General features: G+C 38.2%; 1 protein-coding gene and 1 long non-coding RNA gene across 10 annotated transcripts in view; one reads left to right on the forward strand and one right to left on the reverse strand.

The window, feature by feature from the left end:
• LOC145529023 (uncharacterized) overlaps nucleotides 1–24,164 on the forward strand; it is a 1,122,255-nt gene that overhangs the window by 323,005 nt on the left and 775,086 nt on the right. The gene's annotated exons all lie outside the window — the stretch shown is intronic.
• LOC145529025 (uncharacterized) lies at nucleotides 843–24,142 on the reverse strand. The gene is made up of 2 exons (XR_014070849.1): nucleotides 23,982–24,142; nucleotides 843–1,297 (listed from the first exon to the last, which is right to left on the reverse strand). It is a non-coding gene; the product is annotated as an uncharacterized LOC145529025 (long non-coding RNA).

Consider the following 24,164-nt stretch of genomic DNA (forward strand, 5'->3'; position numbering starts at 1 on the left):
TCAGGACTGATCTCCTTTAGGATGGACTGGTTGGGTCTCCTTGCATTCCAAGGAATACTAAGACCTTATATTGACCAGTGATTGTTGCCTACAAGAGTGTTCTAGTCTTTTGTGATAGAAAAATATTTTCCACTAAACAAGAAAAAAGTATTTTAATTTTTTAATAAAATATGTGATTTAATTCCTATTAAATTCCTTTTCTGATGTAGTAACTTTTGGGTTAACCCAAGGAGCAGAACCTACTTCTGGTGAAGAAATTACTGTGTAACACTCTGAGCGCTGCTTGGTCAAGGATGAGACTCCTGGGTCTGCATCCTACATTTTCCACACAACTGAGACCTTTTGTAAAAGAGATTAACCTGGGGCCCAGTAGCAACTATATCATGGCCCCAAAGGAATTACTACTGTCCTAATTTGTATCTATCTCAAAGGAGAATTTCTGGATCGCTTTAGAAGGACTAGAGAAGGGAGTAAAGGAGATGATTCTTGTCACTAACCCCCCCCCTTCTGACCTGCATAATGTAGCCTATTTGTTAAGAGCTTGCTTGATTGTTAATATAACCAATACTCAACTTGATTTTCCTGTGTGAGTGGACTGAAAAGAATTGACATATGCTGCTTTCACAACTTTTTCTCTAGCTAAACTTGGGTATGGTCTAAAACAAATTACCATTGATCAGAAATATTTAGAGAAAGGGGTGTTTTGCTAACTAAACATTCTTATTACTCAGGATTTATAATTTAAACTATATATCACAAAATGATTTCAAAGTTTATGATATAGTAACATCCTCAGATCCCTAAATTTCTATATGTATTATTCTTCACAGGAAAATACAAAATTTAGGTAATTTCAGGAGAGTTTAATAAGGGCACTAATTACAAAAGTCTAGGCAGAGTTTAAAGAAAATAATGACTAGTACAGTACCCTGAACCAGTAACATTACTTCCCTAAGATGAAAGGGGCAGGGGAAAAGTTTAGTGGTGAGAGACAATGAGCAAGAGAGGAGGGAGACGGGGAGAGGCAGAGAGAGAAAGACAGAGTGTGAGAGAACTGTATGAAAAGAGCTCTCTGCAAAGGATCTGACAGGAGCTGTGACCTTCGGCAGAGAGACTCAGTCAGCTCCAAGCAACTCTTCAGTGAAGGAGCTGGAGGAACCTCACTCTTCTGTCTCCTTCAGATCTCCTCGCAAGTGTACCCCATTTGCTGAGTGCAAAAAGCAAGGTTACTCATTGTTGCAGTTCATTTGGGCAGGCTTCTGGGGTACAATGTGGTGTAAAAGAGTGAAGAGAAGATCTAGAATGACAAACAAAAGACATCAGAATTGTATGTAATTTAAAATGTGAGGATTCAGAAGACACAAGTGTTTCTGAATGTTTGTGAAAAATCATTATGAACATTGATCCTCACTGTATAATATTCTGACTGTGTACTAATTCATTGACATATTCTGGAAATTGCTGACTTTGTGTATTTTTCTATTTATCTATATAAACTATAGATATATTTATATCTATATAAATATATATTTTGGTTGGCATCTTGTTATAAAAGTGAAGGATTGCAAAAACATCCACAGAAAAGACCACTATCCTTCTACTCCAATCACTAGTTCTTTACATTTAGTTGCTAGCTATTTCCTCTAGTAAAATAATAGTGACAAAAATAATATCTTAAAAGATCAAACCCTGTCGTATATACAATATGTCTTTCTACCATAAACACTTAATAGAAGGATGAATGGAGCAAAAATATTTCAATAGTCTCTGATTAAACAAGGGTTACTAGAATAAGGCATTGCAATCTGTACCTACAATGAAACATTTTTTAATCTGGGATATTTTGAGAACATTGCGGTCAAAATATCTCAGTGCTTCACATCCTTGATGTATTTTGACCCAGTCCATACTGAACTTTCCCCATATAATCTATTCTTTTACTCTATCAAGGCAAAATGTTGTACTAGACAAAGTTAAACAGATGAGGAAGACTTTACTCAAGGCCATTGGAATAGAAGTGAGAGACCAAAAGATGCTGTCTGAACTCAACCCCACTGAAACAAAGGGCTGGATAATTTTTAAGAGATTGATTGGGTGAATTTTTAGGCCATCTTTGTTTTTTTTAACTTTTTATTTTATATTGGAGTATTAACAGTATATTAGTTTCAGGTGTACAACAAAGTGATTCAATTACACACATACATGTGTATCTATTCTTTTTCAAATTCTTTTCCCAATTAGATTTTTATAGAATATTAAGCAATTTCCCTGTGTTATGATTCTTAAAACTTCATGATAGCAGGTAGTTTTACAACTTGGAGCAAGGCACCCACCGCTCACCAAAGATAGGCCACTACCCTCCCACAGAAACTGAAAGATAGGGGTGCTGTCTTCTATGAGGGAAATGTTAAAAATGGACAGCTCCCAGGTCATTGAGAAAGAGAGCCCTGAGTTGTAAAACTGGCGAGAGGCTTTAAAAAGATTTACATTTCTAAGGGGAAGGGGGCAATTTTCAAAGTTTCCTAAAGAAACTACGCTAAGAAAATGGAGATCAGAGACAGACTGAGGAGGAAGCCTGTCTAAAGTTTAGTCAAGCTGAGGGAAACTGTAAGGCCATCTTGGTCATGCACTTCTTACTTGTCTCCTATTTTAATCTTCTATTGATTCCATCCAGTTCAAGCACGTACTTTGTGCATTTCTCTACCCCCTATGAAAGCTCCCATACATTGTCAATATATTGGTAGCCTGCTACATCCATCATTTTGCTTTAACTGATGGTATAACTTTTCCTTGCAACTGTCTTCAGCCGGAGGCCCCTTATTTCCTCAAACCACAAGCTCTTTGGGATGGGGAGGAGGAGTCCATGAGTACTTCAGTCCTTCCCTTATCTGTTATACAAAATATATTTACTTACTGAAGATCTTACTGATATACTGTGGCAATCTATTGGTTCTTATCCCTATGCTTAATCAACTTCCTCAGTACGTCTGCAAATTCACTGAAATCACTGGCTTCAGACTTGGAATCATTGTTCTTATTTCTTGTACTTGGTTCACTCAATGTCAGATTTCAAGGTCTTACTTCTAAGTTCCCTGAAGTCCTCAAGTTTAGAGACTTACACCCCATCATATCCTTGGCTTTATTGTAAGCTGACACTACTTTGGCTTTTTTTAAAAATCTTAAATTATAGCTTACTACCCTCTCATCATCTGTTCCTATCTTTTCCATTTTCTCACTCATTTGCTTCCACTATGCTTTTTCACTGGGCTTCAGTCCCTGTTCCCTTTTATTTTTTCCTTGAAAAAGTAAAAGTGTTGTGTCTGACTCTTTGAGACCCCATGGACTGTGCCTTCCAGGCTCCTCTGTACATGGCATTCTCCAGGCAAGAATACTGGAGTGGGTAGCCATTCCCTTTTCCAGAAGACCTTCCTGACTCAGGGATTGAACCTGGGTCTCCTGCATTGCAGGCAGATTCATTACCGTCTGAGCCTCCTTTATACCTGTCTTCACTTCCTATCATATCTGACTTTAGGTGGTAGTTAACTCCTTTGTTCTTTGTTTCTTTTCATTCTATTGCTCCACTAACCTAGTAAACCCCTAAAACTTGTGTCAATCAAACTCTTACTCTTCTATGAATTTGTGCATAGGTTTGCTGAACACAGTTTAAAAAAAAGCATATCTTGGCCATTGTGAATAATGACGAAATGAACATGGGAATGTAGATATCTCTTCAAGGTAGTGATTTCATTTCCTTTGGATATATCCAGAAGTGAGATTACTGGATTATTTGGTAACTCTACTTCTAATTTCTTGAGAAATTGAAATATTATTTTTGTAATGACTGTGCTGCATGCTAAGTCACTTCATTCGTGTCCGACTCTGTGCGACCCCATAGACGACAGCCCACCAGGCTCCGCCAGAATCCCTGGGATTCTCCAGGCAAAAATACTGGAGTGGGTTGCCATTTCCTTCTCCAGTAATGAGTGTACCAGTTTACAATTCCACAACAGTGTACAAGGGTCCCCTTTTCTCCACATCCACTCCTGTGTTTGCTATTTCTTATCTTTTTGAGAATAGCATCCTAATAGATATAATGTAATGTTTCACTGTGTTTTTTATTTGCATTTTGTTGATAAGTGTGTTTTTTCTTTAAATTGAAGTGTAGTTGATTTATTAATGTTGTATTAGTTTCAGGTGTATAGCAAAGTGATTCAGTTATACATATACATATTCTTTTTCAGATTTCTTTCCCTAATGTGTTTTTACAAAACACTGAGCGTAGTGCCATGTGCTGTACAGTAGGTCTTGTTGGTTATCTGTTTTATATATAGTAGTGTGTATATGTTAATCCTGAAGACCTATTTTATTCCTTCCCCTTTCTCCTTTGGCATCCATAGGTTTATTTTCTATGTCTATGGGTCTATTTATGTTTTATAATTAAATTCATTTTATCATTCTTTTTAAGTTACACATATAAGTGATATCGTACTTTGTCTTTCTCTGTCTGACTTACTTTTGTTGTAGTTGTTTAGTTGCCCAGTTGTGTCTGACTCTTTGCAACCCCATGGACTGCAGAACACCAGGCTTCCCTATCCTTCACCATCTCCTGGAGCTTGCTCAAACTCATGTCCATCGAGTTGGTGATGCCATTCAATCATCTGGTCCTCTGTTGTCCCCTTCTTCTCCTGCCCTCAATCTTTCTGGGCATCAGAGTCTTTCCTAATGAGTCAGTTCTTTGCATGAGGTGGCCAAAGAATTGGAGCTTCATTTTCAGCATTAGTCCTTCTAATGAATATTTAGGATGGATTTCAATTAGGATTAACTGGTTTGATCACCTTGTTGTCAAAGGGGCTCTCAAGAGTCATCTCCAATGACACAGTTCAAAAGCATCAATTCTTCAACGTTCAGCCTTCTTTCTGGTCCAACTCTCACATCCATACATGACTACTGGAAAAACCATAGCTTTGACTATACAGACTTACTCTACTTACTATAACATCTATAGTCCATCCATGTTGCTGCAAATGGCATTATATAATTTCTATCAGTTCAGTTTAGTTCAGTCACTCAGTCATGTCCAACTCTTTGTGACCCCATGGACTGCATCAGGTCAGCCTTCCCTGTCCACCACCAGCTCCTGAAACTTGCTCAAACTCATGTCCATTGAGTTGGTGATGCCATCCAACCATCTCATCCTCTGTTGTCCCATTCTCCTCCCGCCTTCAATCTTTCCCAGCTTCAGGGTCTTTGCAAATGAGTCACATCTTCGTATCAGGTGGTCAAAGTATTGGAGCTTCAACTTCAGCATCAGTCCTTCCAGTGACTATTCAGGACTAATTTCCTTTAGGATGGACTGGTTGGATCTCCTTGAAGTCCAAGGGACTCTCAAGAGTCTACTCCAACACCACAATTCAAAAAATCCATTCTCCAGTGCTCAGCTTTCTTTATAGTCCACGTCTCATATCCATACATGAGTACTGGAAAAACCATAGCTTTGACTAGATGGACCTTTGTTGGCAAAGTAAAGTCTCTGCTTTTTAATAGGCTGTCTAGGTTGGTCATAGCTTTTCTTCCAAGGAGCAAGTGTCTTTTGATTTCGTGGCTGCAGTCACCATCTGCAGTGATTTGGGAGCCCCCAAAAATAAAGTCTCTCACTGTTTCCATTGTTTCCCCGTCTATTTGCCATGAAGTGATGGGACTGGATGCCATGATCTTCATTTTTTGAATGTTGAGTTTTAAGCCAGCTTTTTCACTCTCCTCTTTCACTTTCATTGCGAGGCTCTTTAGTTCTTCGCTTTCTCCCATAAGGGTGGTATCTTCTGTGTATCTGGGGTTATTGATATTTCTCCCAGCAATCTTGATTCCAGCTTGTGCTTCATCCAGCCCTGCATTTCGCGTGATGTGCTGTGCATATAAGTTAAATAAGCAGGGTGACAATATACAGCCTTGACATACTCCTTTTCCAGTTTGGAGCCAGTCTGTTCTTCCATATTCGGTTCTAACTGTTGCTTCTTGACCTACATACAAATTTCTCTAGAGGCAGGTCAGGTTGTCTGGTATTCCCATCTCTTGAAGAATTTTCCACAGTTTGTTGTGATCCACACAGTCAGAGTGTTTGGCATAATCAATAAAGTAGAAGTAGATGTTTTTCTGGTACTCTCTTGCTTTTTTGTTAATCCAATGGATGTTGGCAATTTGATCTCTGGTTCCTCTGCCTTTTTAAAATCCAGCTTGAACATCTGGAAGTTCACGATTTACATATTGTTGAAGCCTGGCTGGGGGAATTTTGAGCATTATTTTACTAGCGTGTGAGCAGGTATGACCTAAGTCAAATCCCTTACGATTATACAGTGGAAGTGACAAATATATTCAAGAGATCAGATCTGATAGACAGAGTGCCTGAAGAACTATTGATGGAGGTTCATGACATTGTACCAGAGGAAGTGATCAAGACCATCCCCCAAGAAAAAGAAATGCAAAAAGGTTGTCTGGCAAGGCCTTACAAACAGCTGAGAAAAGGATAAGGCTAAAGGCAAAGGAGAAGAGAAAAGATATACCCATTTGAATACACAGTTCCAAAGAATAGCAAGGAGAGAGAAGGAAGCCTTCCTCAGAGATCAATGCAAAGAAATAGAAGAAAACAATAGAATGGTAAAGACTAGAGATGTCTTCAAGAAAATTAGAGATACCAAGGGAACATTTCATGCAAAGATGGGCTCAATAAAGGAAAGAAATGGTATGGGCCTAACAGAAGCAGAAGATATTAAGAAGTGGCAAGAATACACAGAAGAACTATACTAAAAAGATCTTCATGACCCAGATAACCACGATGGTGTGATCACTTACCTAGAGCCATACATTCTGAAAAGTGAAGTCAAGCGGGCCTTAGGAAGCATCACTACAAAGAAAGCTAGTGGAGGTGATGGAATTCCAGCTGAGCTGTTTAAAATCCTAAAAGATGATGCTGTGAAAGTGCTGCACCCAATATGCCAGCAAATCTGGAAAATGCAGCAGTCGCGACAGGACTGGAAAAGGTCAGTTTTCATTCTAATCCCAAAGAAAGGCAATGCCAAAGAATGTTCAAACTACTGCACAGTTGCACTCATCTCACACCCTAGGAAATCAATGCTCAAATTCCCCAAGCCAGTCTTCAACAGTATATGAACTGCGAACTTCCAGATGTTCAAGTTGGTTATAGAAAAGGCAGAGGAACCAGAGATCAAATTGCAACATCTGTTAGATCATCGAAAAAGCCAGAGAGTTCCAGAAAAACATCTACTTCTGATTTATTGATTATGCCAAAGCCTTTGACTGTGTGGATCACAACAAACTGTGGAAAATTCTTCAAGAGATGAGAATACAAGACCACCTGACCTGCTTCCTGAGAAATTGGTATGCAGGTCAAGAAGCAACAGTTAGAACTGGACATAGAACAACAGACTGGTTCCAAATCGGGAAAGGAGTCCGTCTAGGCTGTATATTGTCACCCTGCTTATTCAACTTATATGCAGAATACATCATGTGAAATGCCAGGCTGGATGAAGCACAAGCTGGAATCAAGATTGCCAGGAGAATTATCAATAACCTCAGATATACATGTGACACCACCCTTATGGCAGAAAGTGAAGAATAACTAAAGAGCCTCTTGATGAAAGTGGAAGAGGAGAGTGAAAATGTTGGCTTAAAACTCAACATTCAGAAAAATAAAATTATGGCTCCAGTCCCAGCACTTAATGGCAGATAGATGGGGAAACAATGGAAACAGTGAGAGACTTTTTTGGGGGGGTTCCAAATTACTGCAGATGGTGACTGCAGCCATGAAACTAAAAGATGCTTGCTCCTTGGAAGAAAAGCTATGTCCAGTCTAGACAACACATTAAAAAGCAGAGACATTACTTTGCTGACAAAGTTCTGTCTAGTCAAAACTATGGGTTTTCCAGTAGTCATTTATGGATATGAGAGTTGGGCTATAAAGAAAGTTGAGCGCAGAATATTGATGCTTTTGAACTATAGTGTTGGAGAAAACTCTTGAGAGTCCCTTGGATTGGAGGGAGATCCAACTAGTCAATCCTAAAGGAAATCAGTCCTGAATATTTATCGGAAGGACTGCTGCTGAAGCTGACACTGCAATACTTTGGAGCAAAAAACCGACTCATTGTAAAAGACCCTGATGCTGGGGAAGATTGAAGGTGCGAGGAGAAGGGGACAACAGAGGATGAGATGGTTGGATGGCATCACCGATGCAATTGACATGAGTTTGAGTAGGCTCTGTGAGTTGGGATGTACAGGGAGGCCTGGTGTGATGCAGTCCAGGTGGTCACAAAGAGTTGGACACAACTGAGCGACTGAACTCAACTGAGATGAGTCCAATTATGTGGTAATTTCAACATTCTTTGGCATTATCTTTCTTTGGGATTGGAATGAAAACTTATGTTTTCCAGTCCCGTGGCCACTGGTGAGTTTTCCAAATTTAGTGGCATATTGAGTGCAGCACTTTCACAGCATCCTCTTTTAGGATTGAAATGACTCAACTGGAATTCCATCACCTCCACTAGCTTTGTTTGTAGTGATGCTTCCTAAGGCCCACTTGACTTTGCATTCCAAGATGTCTGGCTCTGGGTGAATGATCACACCATCGTGGTTGTCTGGATCATGAAGATCTTTTTAGTATAGCTCTTCTTTATATTCTTGTCACTTCTTCTTAATAGTTTCTGCTTCTGTTAGGTCCATGTCATTTCTGCCCTTTATTGCACCCATCTTTGCATGAAATGTTCTCTTGGTATCTCAAATTTTCTTGAAGAGATCTCTAGTTTTCCCATTCTGTTGTTTTCCTATATTCCTTTACATTGAACACGGAGAAAAGCTTTCTTTTCTTTCCTTGTGATTCTCTGGAACTCTGCTTTAAAATGGCTACATATTTCCTTTTCTGCTTTGCCTTTTGCTTTTCTTCTTTTCTCAGCTTTTTGTAAGGACTCCTCAGGCAACCATTTTGTCTTTTTGCATTTCTTTTTTGGGGGATGGTCTTGATCCCTGCTTCCTGTACAATGTCATGAACTTCCGTCCATAGTTCTTCAGGATCTCTGTCTATCAGATCTAATCCCTTGCATCTATTTGTCACTTTCACTGTGTAATTGCAAGGGATTTGATTTAGGTCATACCTGAACAGTGTAGTGGTTTTCCCGAATTTCTTCAATTTAAATCTGAATTTTCCAATTCAGATGAGTAATAGTCCCCAGATCCTAGTGGTAAAGTATCTGCCTGCAATGCAGCAGGTATGGGTTCGATCCCTGTGTCAGGAAGATCCCCTGGAGAAGGAAATGGTAGTGCAGTCCAATATTTTTGCCTGCGAAATACCATGGACAGAGGAGCCTAGTAGGCTATAGTCCATGGGGTTGCAAAAGAGTCAGACGTGACTTAGTGACTAAGCAAATAAGCAAAAAAACAAAAAAAGCTCTCCTATATTCCATTGTGTGTGTGTGTGTGTGTGTGTTTGTGTGTGTGTGTATCACATCTTTATCCATTCATCTACCAATGGACATTTAGTTTGCTTCCATATTCAGCTAATGTCAACAGTTGGGTGCATGTGTCTTTTGAATTATGGTTTTCTCTGGATATATGCCCATGTGTGGGCTTTCATGGTAACTCAGATGGTAAAAAGTCTGCCTTCAACACAGAAAACCCAAGTTCAATCCCTGAGACAGGAAAATCCCTAGAGAAGGGAGTGGCCACCACTCCAGTATTCTTGCTTGGATAATCCCTAGGACAGAGGAGCCTGCCAGGCTACAATCCATGTGTTGCAAAGAGTGGGATACGACTGAGCCACTAAGCACTACCATGTGCATGTGTGGGACTGCAGGATCATATGTTAACTCTATTTTTAGTTTTTTAAGGAACTTCTGTATGGTTCTCCATAACGGTTGTACCAATTTACATTCCCACCAACAGTGTAGGAGGGTTCCTTTTTCTCCTTACCCTTTCCAGCATTTGTTATTTGTAGACTTTTTGATGATGGCCATTCTGACTGCTGTGATATGATACCTCATTTTAATTTTGATTTGCATTTTTCTGTAGTTAGTGACATGGGGCATCTTTTCATGTGCTTGTTGGCCATTTCATGTGTTTGTTGGGGAAATATCTGTTTGGACTTCTGCCCATTTTTTGATTGGGTTGTTTGTTTTCTTCTGTATTGGGCTGCATGAGCTGAATGTATGTTTTGGAGATTAATCCCTTGTCAGTCTTATCATTTGCAAGTACCGTGAACTGCCAGATGTTCAGGCTGGTTTTAGAAAAGGCAGAGGAACCAGAGATCAAATTGCCAACATCTGCTGGATCATTGAAAAAGCAAGAGAGTACCAGAAAAACATCTATTTCTGCTTTATTGACTATGCCAAAGCCTTTGACTGTGTGGATCACAAGAAACTGTGGAAAATTCTGAAAGAGATGGGAATACCAGACCATCTGACCTGTCTCTTGAGAAACCTGTATGCAGGTCAGGAAGCAACAGTTAGAACTGGACATGGAACAACAGACTGGTTCCAAATAGGAAAAGGAGTACGTCAAGGCTGTATATTGTCATCCTGCTTATTTAACTTATATGCAGAGTACACCATGAGAAATGCTGGGCTGGAAGATACACAAGCTGAAATCAAGATTGCCGGGAGAAATATCAATAACCTCAGATATGCGGATGACACCACCCTTATGGCAGAAAGTGAAGAATTAAAGAGCCTCTTGATGAAAGTGAAAGAGGAGAGTGAAAAAGTTGGCTTAAAGCTCAACATTCAGAAAACTAAGATTATGGCATCTGGTCCCATCACTTCCTGGGAAATAGATGGGGAAACAGTGCAAACAGTGTCAGACTTTATTTTTTTGGGCTCCAGAATCACTGCTGATGGTGACTGCAGCCATGAAATTAAAAGACATTTGCTCCTTGGAAGGAAAGTTATGACCAACCTAGATAGCATATTGAAAAACAGAGACATTACTCTGCCAACAAAGGTCCGTTTAGTCAAGGCTATGGTTTTTCCAGTGGTCATGTATGGATGTGAGAGTTGGATGGTGAAGAAAGCTGAGTGCCGAAGAATTGATGCTTTTCAACTGTGGTGTTGGAGAAGACTCTTGAGAGTCCCTTGGACTGCAAGGAGATCCAACCAGTCCATCCTAAAGGAGATCAGCCCTGGGTATTCATTGGAAGGACTGATGTTGAAGCTGAAACTACAATACTTTGGCCACCTCATGCGAAGAGTTGACTCATTGGAAAAGACCCTAATGCTGGGAAGGATTGGCGGCAGGAGGAGAAGGGGACGACAGAGGATGAGATGGCTGGATGACATCACCGACTCGATGGACATGGGTTTGGGTGGTCTGCAGGAGTTGGTGATGGACAGGAAGGCCTGGCGTGCTGCGATTCATGGGGTTGCAAAGGGTCGGACACGACTGAGCAACTGAACTGAACTGAACTGAACATATCATTTGATATTTTCTCCCAATTCATAAGTTGTCTTTTCATTTTGTTTATGATTTCCTTTGCTGTGCAAAAGCTATTAAGTTTGATTAAGTCCCATTTGTTTATTTTCATTCTTATTTTCATTAATCTAGAGATGGATCTAAAAGATTGCTTACCTGTTGACCATTTGTATGTGTTCTTTGGAAAAATGTTATTCAGATAATTTGCTCTTTTTTGAGTGGTGAAGTTCTGTTTTTTTGCCAACCAAGTTATATGAGTTCTTTACATAATTTTAATATTAATATTAAATAGAACTTTCCATGGAATAATGAACTGGTTCAAAATTGCAAAAGTAGTACATCAAGGCTGTATATTGTCACCCTGCTTATTTAAATTAATATGCAAAGTACATCATGCGAAATGCCAGGCTGGATGAAGCACAAGCTGGAATCAAGATTTCTGGGAGAAATATTTTTAATAACCTCAGATATGCAGATGACAATACCCTTATGACAGAAAGCGAAGAGGCAATAAAGAGCTCCTTGATGAAGGTGAAAGAGGAGAGTGAAAAAGCTGGCTTAAAACTCAATATTCAAAAAGCTAAGAGCATTGCATCTGATCCCATCACTTTGTGGCAAATAAATGAGGAAACAATGGAAACAGCAACAGACTTTATTTTCTTGGGCTCCAAAATCGCTGCGGTGACTGCAGTCATGAAATTAAAAGACGTTTGCTCCTTGGTAGAAAAGCTATGGCCAACCTAGACAGCCTATTAAAAAACAGAGACATTACTTTGCCAACAAAGGTCTGTCTAGTCAAAGCTATGGTTTTTCCAGTAGTCATGTATGGATGTGAGAGTTGGGACATAAAGAAAGCTGAATGTTGAAGAATTGATGCTTTTGAACTATAGTGTTGGGGAAGACTCCTGAGAGTCCCTTGGACTTCCAGAAGTTGAAACCAGTCAATCCTCAAGAAATCAGTCATGAATATTCATTAGAAGTGCTGATGCTCAAGCTGAAACTGAAGCTCCAATACTCTGGCCACTTGATATGAAGAGCCGACTCACTGGAAAAGACCCTGATGCTGGGAAAGACTGAGGGCAGGGGGAGAAGAGGGTGACAGAGAATGAAATGATTGGATGGCATCTTTGACTCAATAGACATGAATTTGAACAAACTCTGGGAAATAGCAAAGGACAGGGAAGAGTAGCATGCTGCAGTCCATAGGGTCACAAAGAGTTAGCAACTGAACAACAACAACAATATTAATGTTAATCCCTGATTGAGTAAATGGTTTGGCATACACTTTCTCCCATTCAATAAGTCACTTTTTCATTTTATTGATGGTTTCTTTTGTTGTGTATAAGCTTTTTAATCTGATTTTGTTCCATCTGCTTAGTTTTGCATTTGTTTTGCTTTTTCTTTTGGTGTCAAATCCCCCAAAATCATTGCCAAACCAATGTCAAGGATTTTGTTCTCCATGCTTTCTTCTAGGAGTTTAATGGTTTCAGGTATTATATTTATCTTTAATCCATTTTGAATTAATTTTTGTGAGTGTAATTTTGTAAGATAGGGGTTCAATTTCATTTTTTTGCATGTGAATACTTAGTTTTTCCAACACCACTTATTAAAGTGACTCTTTCTCCCATTGTATTCTTGGTGCTGACTCAAAAATTAACTAATCATATATGTTTTGGCTTATTTCTGGGTTCTCTATTGATCTATTAATCTTCTTTTTGTCAGTACCTCAGTGTTTGATTACTATAGCTTTGTAGTGTAGTTTGAAATCAGGAAGTGTGATGCTTTCACCTTTGTTTTTCTTGAGGTTGCTTTGGAAGTTTACAGTCTTTCATGATTCCAAATGAATTTTAGGATTGTTTTCTATATTTCTGTGGAAAATGCCATTGAAATTTTTATAAAGATTCTGTGTGTGTTAGTCGCTCAGTTGTTTCTGAGTCTCTGAGACCCAGTAGACTGTAGCCCACCAGGCTCCTCTGTCCATGGAATTCTCCAGGCAAGAATACTGGAGTGGATGGCCGCTTCCTCCCTCAAGGGATTTTCCCAACCCAGGGATCAAACCTGGGTCTACTGTGTTACAAGCAGATTCTTTACCATCTGAGCCACCAGGGAAACTAATTGAAGCTAGAGATGGGTTTGGGTGCTATAGACATTTTAACAATATTGATTCTTCAAGTCTGTGAACATAGAATGTCTTTCCATTTATTTATGCCTTTTTAAGTTTCTTTCATCAAAGCCTTATAGTTTTCAGTGGACAGATCTTTAATTTCTTTGTTTAAATTTATTCCAAAGTATATTATTTTTGATGGTATGATAAAAAGGATTATCTTCTTAATTTCTTTTTCTTCATAGTTATTGTTAGTGTATAAGAATGTAAATGATTTTGTATGTTGATTTTTTAAAATTCTGTGACTTTACTGAATTTTAAAATTGGTTTTAACAGGTTCGCAGGTTGCATTTTTAGGGTTTTTATATATTAAATATGTTGTTTGCAGAGACTGTTCTATTTCTTCTTTTCCAATTTGAATGCTGTTTCTTTCTTTTTCTTTCTTAATTGCTCTGATTAGCACTTCTAATACTATGTTGAATAGAAGTGGTGAGAGTAAACATCCTTGTTTTTCCCTGATGCCAGAACAAAAACTTTAGCTTTTCACTGTTGAGTATATTATTAGCTTCATATATGGCCTTTATGGGAGAAGGAATTGGCAACCCACTCCAGTGTTCTTGCCTGGAGAATCCTAGGGGCAGAGGAGCCTGGTGGGCTGTCGTCTATGGGGTCTCACAGAGTCGGACATGACTGAAGCGACTTGGTAGAGTAGACATGGCCTTTATAATGTTGAGGTATTTTTCATCTATACCTAATTTGTTGAGTATTTTCATCATGGAAATATATTTTGTTAATTTTTTTTTGTTGTTAAATGCTTTTCTGCATTTGTGGATATAATCATATGATGTATCCTTCATTTTGTTAGTGTGATGAGTCACATTTCTTGATGTGCATATGTTGAAGCATCTTTGCATTCCAGAGATAAATGCCATTTGATCATAATGTATTATCCTTTTCACATGTTGAATTCACTTTGCTGATATTTTGTTAAGAATTTTTTCTTTTATGTTCATCAGGAATGTTGATCAGTAATTTTCATTTCCTATAGTGTCCTTCACAAGTTTTGGTGTTAAGATGATGCTGGCCTCATAAAAAGAAATTTGGAATTTTTCTCCTGTCTCAAATTTTTTAGAAGACTTTGAGAGAATTGATATTAATTCCCTTTAAATGTTTGATAGAATTCACTAGTGAAGACATCAGGTTCTGGGCTTTTCTCTGTTGGGAGGTTTTTAATAACTATTAAATCTCCTTACTTGTCATTGATCTGTTCAGATTTTATATTTCTTCATGATTTGGTTTTGATAGGTTCTATTTTTCTGGGAACTGGAGAAGGAAATGGCAACCCACTCCAGTATTCTTGCCTGGAGAATCCCAGGGATGGCGGAGCCTGGTGGGCTGCCATCTATGGGGTCGCACAGAGTCGGACACGACTGAAGCGACTTAGCAGCAGCAGCAGCAGCAACATTTTTCTGGGAATCTATTAATTTCTTCTCAGTTATCCAATTTAATGGTGTATAATTATAGTCCTTGAGGGCCTCCCAGTGGCTCAGACAGTAAAGAATCTGACTGCAATGTAGGAGAACCAGGTTTGATCCCTGAGTCAGGAAGATCCCCTGGAGAAGGAAATGGCAACCCACTCCAGTGTTCTTGCTTGGAAAACTCCATCGACAGAGAAACCTGGTGGGCTACAGTCCATGGGGTTCCAAAGAGTCAGACATGACTAAGTGACTAACACACACACACACAATTATAGTTCTCTCTTATGATCCTTAGTATTTCTATGTATCAGCTGTAATTGCTGCTCTTTCATTTCAGATTTTATTTGAATCTTCTCTCAGTCTAGCTAGAAGCTTATCACTTTTATCTTTTCAAAAAAATCTTCTGAGTTTTATTTTTTATTGTCTTTCTAGTCTATTTCATTTATTTCTGCTCTGTTCTTTGTTATTTTCTTTCTTCTGCTATCTTTTCTTTTATTATTCTTTTATTAGTTATTGAGGTATAAAGTTAGGTTGTTTGAGATCTTCTTTTTTTGATGTAGGTGTTTGTTGGTATAAATTTCCCTTTTGGAACTGCATCCCATTATTTTGGTATGTTGTATTTATATTTTTATTTGTCTCAAGATATTCTTAAGTTCCCTTTTGATTTCCTCTTTGACCCATAGTTTTGTTTCAATAGTAAGATACTTAACTTCCATATATTTATGAATTTTGCTGTTATCTCCTTGTTCAGTTCAGTTCAGTCGCTCAGTTGTGTCTGACTCTTTGCGACCCCATGAATTGCAGCACGCCAGGCCTCTCTGTCCATCACCAACTCCCGGAGTCTACCCAAACTCATGTCCATCAAGTCGGTGATGCCATCCAACCATCTCATCCTCTGTCGTCCCCTTCTCCCCCTGCCCCCAATCCTACCCAGCATTAGGGTCTTTTCCAATGAGTCAACCCTTCGCATGAGGTGGCCAAAGTATTGGAGTTTCAGCTTCAACATCAGACCTTCCAATGAACACCCAGGATTGATCTCTTTTAGGATGGATTGATTGGATCTCCTTGCAGTCCAAGGGACTCTCAAGAGTCTTCTCCAACACCACAGTTGAAAAGCACCAATTCTTCAGCGCTCAGCTTTCTTCACCGTCCAACTCTCACATCCATACATGACCACTGAAAAAACCATAGCCTTGACTAGATGGACTTTTGTTGGCAAAGTAATGTCTCTGCTTTTAAATATGCTATCTAGGTTGGCCATAACCTTCCTTCCAAGGAGTAAGCGTCTTTTAATTTCATGGCTGCAGTCACCATCAGCAGTGATTCTGGAGCCCAAAAAAATAAAGTCTGACACTGTTTCCACTGTTTCCCCGTCTATTTCCCATGAAGTGATGGGACCAGATGCCATGATCTTAGTTTTCTGAACGTTGAGCTTAAAGCCAACTTTTTCACTCTCCTCTTTCACCTTCATCAAGAGGCTCTTTACTTCTTCTTCACTTTCTGCCATAAGGGTGGTGTCATCCGCATATCTGAGGTTATTGATATTTCTCCCGGCAATCTTGATTTCAGCTTGTGTTTCTTCCAGCCCAGCATTTCTCATGATGTACTCTGCATATAAGTTAAATAAGCAGGGTGACAATATACAGCCTTGACGTACTCCTTTTCCTATTTGGAACCAGTCTGTTGTTCCATGTCCAGTTCTAACTGTTGCTTCCTGACCTGCATACAGGTTTCTCAAGAGACAGGTCAGATGGTCTGGTATTCCCATCTCTTTCAGAATTTTCCACAGTTTCTTGTGATCCTCACAGTCAAAGGCTTTGGCATAGTCAATAAAGCAGAAATAGATGTTTTTCTGGAACTCTCTTGCTTTTTCGATGATCCAGCGGATATTGGCAATTTGATCTCTGGTTCCTCTGCCTTTTCTAAAACCAACTTGAACATCTGGAAGTTCACGGTTCACGTATTGCTGAAGCCTGGCTTGGAGAATTTTGAGCATTACTTTACTAGCATGTGAGATGAATGCAATTGTGTGGTAGTTTGAGCATTCTTTGGCATTGCCTTTCTTTGGGATTGGAATGAAAACTGACCTATTCCAGTCCTGTGGCCACTGCTGAGTTTTCCAAATTTGCTGGCATATTGAGTGCAGCACTTTCACAGCATCACGTTTGAGGATTTGAAATAGCTCAACTGGAATTCCATCACTTCCACTAGCTTTGTTCGTAGTGATGCTTTCTAAGGCCCACTTGACTTCACATTCCAGGATGGCTGGCTCTAGGTGAGTGATCACACCATCGTGATTATCTGGGTCGTGAAGATCTTTTTTGTACAGTTTTTCTGTGTATTCTTTTTTTTTGTTTTTTTTTTTATAAATTTATTTATTTTAGTTGGGGGCCAATCACTTCACAACATTGCAATAGTTTTTGCCATACATTGACATGAATCAGCCATGGGTTTACATGTGTTCCCCCTCCTGGACCCCCCACCCACCTCCCTCCCCATCCCATCCTTCTGGATCATCCCATTGCCCCGGCCCTGAGCCCTTGTCACATGCATCGAACATGGAATGGTGTTCTGTTTCACATATGATAATATACATGTTTCAATGCTATTCTCCCAGAACGTCCCACCCTCACCTTCTCCCTCAGAGTCCATCAAATTGTTCCATGCATCTGTGTCTCTTATTCTGTCTCGCATATAGGGTTATCGTTACCATCTTTCAAATTCCATATATATGCATTAGTATACTGTATTGTTGTTTTTCTTTCTGGCTTACTTCACTCTGTATAATGGGCTCCAGTTTCATCCATCTCAGTAGAACCGATTCAAATGTATTTTTTTTAATGGCTGAGTAATATTCCATTGTGTATATGTACCACAGCTTCCTTATCCATTCGTCTGCTGATGGACATCTAGGTTGCTTCCCTGTCCTGGCTATTGTAAACAGTGCTGCGATGAACATTGGGGTACACGCGTCTCTTTCAATTCTGGTTTCCTCGGTGTATATGCCCAGCAGTGGGATTGCTGGGTCATATGGCAGTTCTATTCCCAGTTTTTTAAGGAATCTCCACACTGTTCTCCATAGTGGCTGTACTAGTTTGCATTCCCACCAACAGTGTAAGAGGGTTCCCTTTTCTCCACACCCTCTCCAGCATTTATTGCTTGTAGACTTCTGGATAGCAGCCATTCTGACTGGTGTGAAATGATACCTCATTGTGGTTTTGATTTGCATTTCTCTAATAATGAGTGATGTTGAGCATCTTTTCATGTGTTTGTTAGCCATCTGTATGTCTTCTTTGGAGAAATGTCTGTTTAGTTCTTTCTTCTGTGTATTCTTGCCACCTCTTCTTAATATCTTCTGCTTCTGTTAGGTCCATACCATTTCTGTCCTTTATCAAGCCTATCTTTGCATGAAATGTTCCTTTGGTATCTCTAGTTTTCTTGAAGAGATCTCCAGTCTTTCCCAATCTGTTGTTTTCCTCTATTTCTTTGCACTTATTGCTGAGGAAGGCTTTCTTATCTCTCCTTGCTATTCTTTGGAACTCTGCATTCAGATGGGAATATCTTTCCTTTTCTCCTTTGCTTTTCGCTTCTCTTCTCTTCCCAGCTATCTGTAAGGCCTCCTCAGACAGGCATTTTGCTTTTTTGCATTTCTTTTCCATGGGGATTGTCTTGATCCCTGTCTCCTGTACAATGTCACGAACCTCTGTCCATAGTTCATCAGGCACTCTATCAGGTCTAGTCCCTTAAATCTACTTGTCACTTCCACTGTATACTCATAAGGGATTTGATCTAGGTCATACCTGAATGGACTAGTTGTTTTCCCTACTTTCTTCAATTTAAGTCTGAAGTTGGCAATAAGCAGTTCATGATCTGAGCCACAGTCTGCTCCTGGTCTTGTTTTTGCTGACTGTATAGAGCTTCTCCATCTTTGGCTGCAAAGAATAATATAATCAATCTGATTTCGATGTTGACCATCTGGTGATGTCCACGTGTAGAGTGTTCTCTTGTGTTGTTGGAATAGGGTGTTTGCTATTACCAGTGAGTTCTCATGGCAAAACTCTATTAGCCTTTACCCTGCTTCATTCTGTACTCCAAGGCCAAACTTGCCTGTTATGCCAGGTATTTCTTGACTTCCTACTTTTGTATTCCAGTCCCCTATAATTAAAAGGACATCTTTTTTAGGTGTTAGTTCTAGAAGGTCTTGTAGGTCTTCATAGAACCGTTCAACTTCAGCTTCTTCGGCGTTACTCGTCGGGGCATAGACTTGGATTACCGTGATATTGAATGGTTTGCCTTGGAAACGAACAGAGATCATTCTATCTTCTTGTACTTGATTTCTAATTTAATACTATTGTGGTTAGAAAAGATGCTTGATATCATTTCAGTTTTCATAAATTTTTAAAGATTTGTTTTGTTAGGTAACATAATCTGTCTTGGAGAATGTGCAAAGTATGCTTGAAGAGAATGTTTATTTTGCTGCTATGGGAAGGGATGTTTATACATGTCTGTTAGATCTATCTCATCTAAAGTGTAATTCACGTTTAGTGTTTTCTTATTCATTTTCTATCCAAATTATCTACTCTTTAATGAAAGTGATATAGTCAAGTCTCCTATAACTATTTCCTTGTTGTCTACTCATCCCTTTCAGGTCTCTTAATATTTGCTTTTAAATTTAGGTGCTCTGATATTGGGTGCCTAAATATTTACAATAGTTATATCCAAAATAACAATACCTTATAGAGTCTTAAATCAGTGCACCATCAGGCTGCTATCTACTTCTTCAAGCACATCTAATAAATGCTTTCCTTTTTGCTTTGCCTTTCCTCTTGCCACAGCAGATTTCTCATAATTCCTAGAACATGTCATTTTCTTCTTACTGTTTCTCTTTTGGATTCTTTCTCAATTTTATGCTCTCTACTATAAACCCATTCTGGTCCTATTACTCTAGGTAAAGTATATTCCCTGTCACTAATTAACACTATTTTCACTTTTTTTTTTTCACTATTTAGTTTCTTCCACTAGGCTGTGAGATTCACAAGGACAGGAAACAATGTCTTTTTGTATTCTGTTGTTTCCCCAACATGTAGAAATTGTCCCTGGAACAAATAGGTATTCAGTAAATATTTCTCGAGGAAATAATTATTTATAAAAATTAAGTTTCTTGGAAACAGAATTATCGGCAAATTGTATGCATGTTTTAGAAATTTTTCATACTTACTTTCAAATTCTCTAGAATAAGGATTGTATCAATTTAAACTCCTGTCAGTAATGTAGGAGACCATCCATTTAATAATATTTTCATTTTTGACGGGAGGGTAGATTATCTTTAAAATAATTTTTGCTAGTTTTACATTGATATTATTTTAATCTTAATTTTAGAAGTGCAGTTGATCTATTTTATATGCTTATTGGTCAGTTATTTTTCCTCTATACATCTACTGGAGAAGGCAATGGCACCCCACTCCAGTACTCTTGCCTGGAAAATCCCATGGATGGAGGAGCCTGGTAGGCTGCAGTCCATGGGGTCGCTAAGAGTCGGACACGACTGAGCGACTTCGCTTTCACTATTCCCTTTCATGCACTGGAGAAGGAAATGGCAACCCACTCCAGTATTCTTGCCTGGAGAATCCCAGGGACAGCGGAGCCTCGTGGGCTGCCGTCTATGGGGTCGCACAGAGTCGGACACGACTGAAGCGACTTAGCAGCAGATACATCTACTATTCATGTTCTTTAAATTTTTTCTATTGTATTGTTTGTATATTGATTTTCTATGTGTTAGTATACTGTATTGGTGTTTTTCTTTCTGGCTGACTTCACTCTGTATAATAGGCTCCAGTTTCATCCACCTCATTAGAACTGATTTGAATGTATTGTTTTTAATGGCTGAGTAATATTCCATTGTGTATATATACCACAGCTTCCTTATCCATTTATCTGCTGATGGGCATCTAGGCTGATTCCATGTCCTGGCTATTATAAACAGCGCTGCGATGAACATTGGGGTACACGTGTCTCTTTCAAGTCTGATTTCCTCAGTGTGTATGCCCAGCAGTGGGATTGCTTATATTGATTTTCTAAAACTTTTTAGTGTTTTAAGTATAGCTCTTTGTCTGTGTAGTATTTTACCCTTATTTAACTTCAGTTTAATTTAAAAAAACTTAATTCACAGAAATTTTACTATTTTATCACTTGTTTCCCACCCTTCCACTGAAATTGCTCTTACTCAAATTACCAATTTCCTTATAGTTTCCATAACCAATGGACATTTTTCAGACTTAATCTTATTTGATCTGTTCAGTTTATAACAAAACAATGTAGGCCACAGTTTAGATATTTGGTCTATATTGTTTTGAAATATCTCTGCTATCTCTAAATCATATCTTTCAAAGTCATCATAATTATAAATGAAATTACATGCTACTCAACAAATTTGTTTTTGGTAAAATTAAATGCAAGTCATCAGGTAGAGGTCTTTCAGCAAATCCCTCTGGTTTTATAATTGCAGAAATTGGTCAAATATTGCATGAAACTAAATGCCAAGCCTGAGTCAGAAATAAGGAAACTAGTATTAGAGATTGAGAGAGTCAGAAGTATATCATGTCAAGTGGGAGTCAGAAACATGGGGTTATGAAATGTTCTATTGTTTTCCTAGGGCTGCCATAAGAAAGTATCAAAAACAAGGTTAAAACAACAGGAATGTATTCTAGTTTTAGAGGCTTAAAGCCCCTAAGTCAAGGTGTTGGCAGGATTATGCTCCCTCTGAAGCCTCAAAAGGAAGATCCTTCATTGCCTCTTCTAACTTCTGGTAGTCCCAGGTGTTCCTTGCCTTGTAGCAATATAACTCCAATTTTTGCTTCCATCTCATATAGCCATTTTCTCTGTGTGTTTTTTTGTCCAAATTTACTTCTTTTTAGGATATCATCTTACCCTGATTACATTTGCAAATACCTTATTTCCAAATAAGGTCACATTCAGAGGTACTACAGATTGGGACTTCAACTTATCTTTTGGGGGATATGTAATTGAACCTGCAACAGACGTGAACCAAGTCAAGGAGAGAGAACTATATCATGTGAGATTTCCTAAAAAAAAGTTAGAACACCAAACCTAAAATTGACCAGATATTCAATAATGTAATTGTTGGTTATATTAATAGGACATAAGGATCATTTGTGGATCTTAAAAAATATGATGAGAAATTGTTTTATGAAATCACTCATAATTCTGTTTGGAATAGCAAGTAGATTGACTGACTAGGAATGCTAATTTGCTTCTATGAATAAACTAGTAGCAACAGGCTGTACTATGATAGTTTGGTGTGCAATTAAGAAAGATCAAGTTCTTCAAGTTATTACTTAGAGGGGAAAACAAAAAAATCAAATAATTAGAAGTTGAGTTTACATCTATGGGAATTTTGGCAAAATCTTATTTAAGTTGAAGCAGCAAAATTAATCCAGTACTTGTAATGTTATATTAACCCAATTAAGGCAGTGTTGGTTTTGACATTTATTTCTTGTTATGAGTTGGCCCAGAATAGACTTTGAAGATACCACATAAAATGTCAGAAACTTGATTGCAAAATACACATTCAGTGTCTGATAGATGGAACTGAGCAGAAAACCAGACCACAAAGAGGCTGATTAACAATCTAGTTTTCAGCAGGTCAGATTAAAACTTACATCAATACTTCTGTAAAGTGACTCTAGTTTTACTTCATTTTGTTAAATCTTAGAAAGATAAAATGTAGTGGAACAAAATAGACAAAAATGAAAGCAAAGCAAGTTGAGACGTAGGACAGGGAGCATGGTTTCTGATTGCATTCCTCCCAATTACACCCAACAACTATTCACTGATCCTTGTTTAGAGATAGAGGATGCTTTAGGGGCTGGATCAAAGAGTGTGGAAAGTTCTTATTTATTTGGCTAGGATTAAAAACTTATTAACCTTCAAGTAATTAATCATCAGGAATGACAAATGTACCAGATACTTAAGCCTTTGCTTTCCTCATTAAGTGTTCTTCTATTGAGCTAACACAGAAAAAATGAGTTCATAAATTATTACATTCTGTACTATACTCCTGTTGGATCCCACCTCATTTAGTAGACATCTTTCCTGTTTAATCTCTGGTTGTAACTAAAATTTTAAAATATTAGGAATTTAAACATATTCTTAGGTTAATGAAGTCATAATAATTGTTTAGGTATGTTTATTACATTGTCTCTTGTGACTACATTTTTTAAAGTCTATTTACTCATTAACATTTCTTAGACTAAAGGGATAGGATTTTGCACATCTTTTGACCAATTCATCTTTCTTGTAAAATTTCTGTGTGATGTATGTTAACGTTTATTTATATTTTAAATCTATTATAATTCCATTTACAGTATGCTTAACTGAGATTTCTCTTTTTCAAAGCTTCGATTAGATGATTTCATCTTCAATGGGAATTCATTCCCATGTAGTTATTCAGCAGAGTATATAGTGGCTGTATCAAAAAAAAATGCATTTTTTTTCACTTGATGTATATTTAGACTCAACATTATTTTATTTGTCAAACTTTGGATGGAACTATTTTCTGAGACAATTGAAAATTAGACTATCTCAAGTTATTTAAGAAGGCAAACATGCCATGCATGTATACAAACATTGATAGTAGGCTCCTGTGGTTACTGAATACTAAGGAGATAATGAACTTACATGGGTATGGACCTCAGAACTCAAGTTTTTCAAACAATATTAACTTTCCCTCAAATTATATAAATATATATTGATAGAACATTGCCACACATATGTTACCAGTTGTTTTCTCCAACAATTGAAAGTACACTGCATAATTCTGAATTCTGCATTACAGCTGTCTTTGACAGCAGGATGAAGCAAACAGAATTAAAAGTTCAAAAGCATCAACTCCAACTAAAAGAAAGCAACATTACCCAGAGTTTACTTCATATTCCTCTGCTAGACAAATGCTTATTTTCAACTTGATGTTTCAAGCAGTAGATTTCTCACTAGTGGCCAGCATCCGTGAGTTGTTTACCAGGTTAAAAAGTTCTGGATATATCATTGATGGAACCTTGTAGTGACAATTGGCTGTGATGTCATAGACTCTTAGTTAA

This window comes from Giraffa tippelskirchi, chromosome 12, assembly GCF_054371585.1.
Source record: "Giraffa tippelskirchi isolate mGirTip1 chromosome 12, T2T-mGirTip1v1.2.pri, whole genome shotgun sequence".
NCBI lineage: Eukaryota > Metazoa > Chordata > Mammalia > Artiodactyla > Giraffidae > Giraffa > Giraffa tippelskirchi.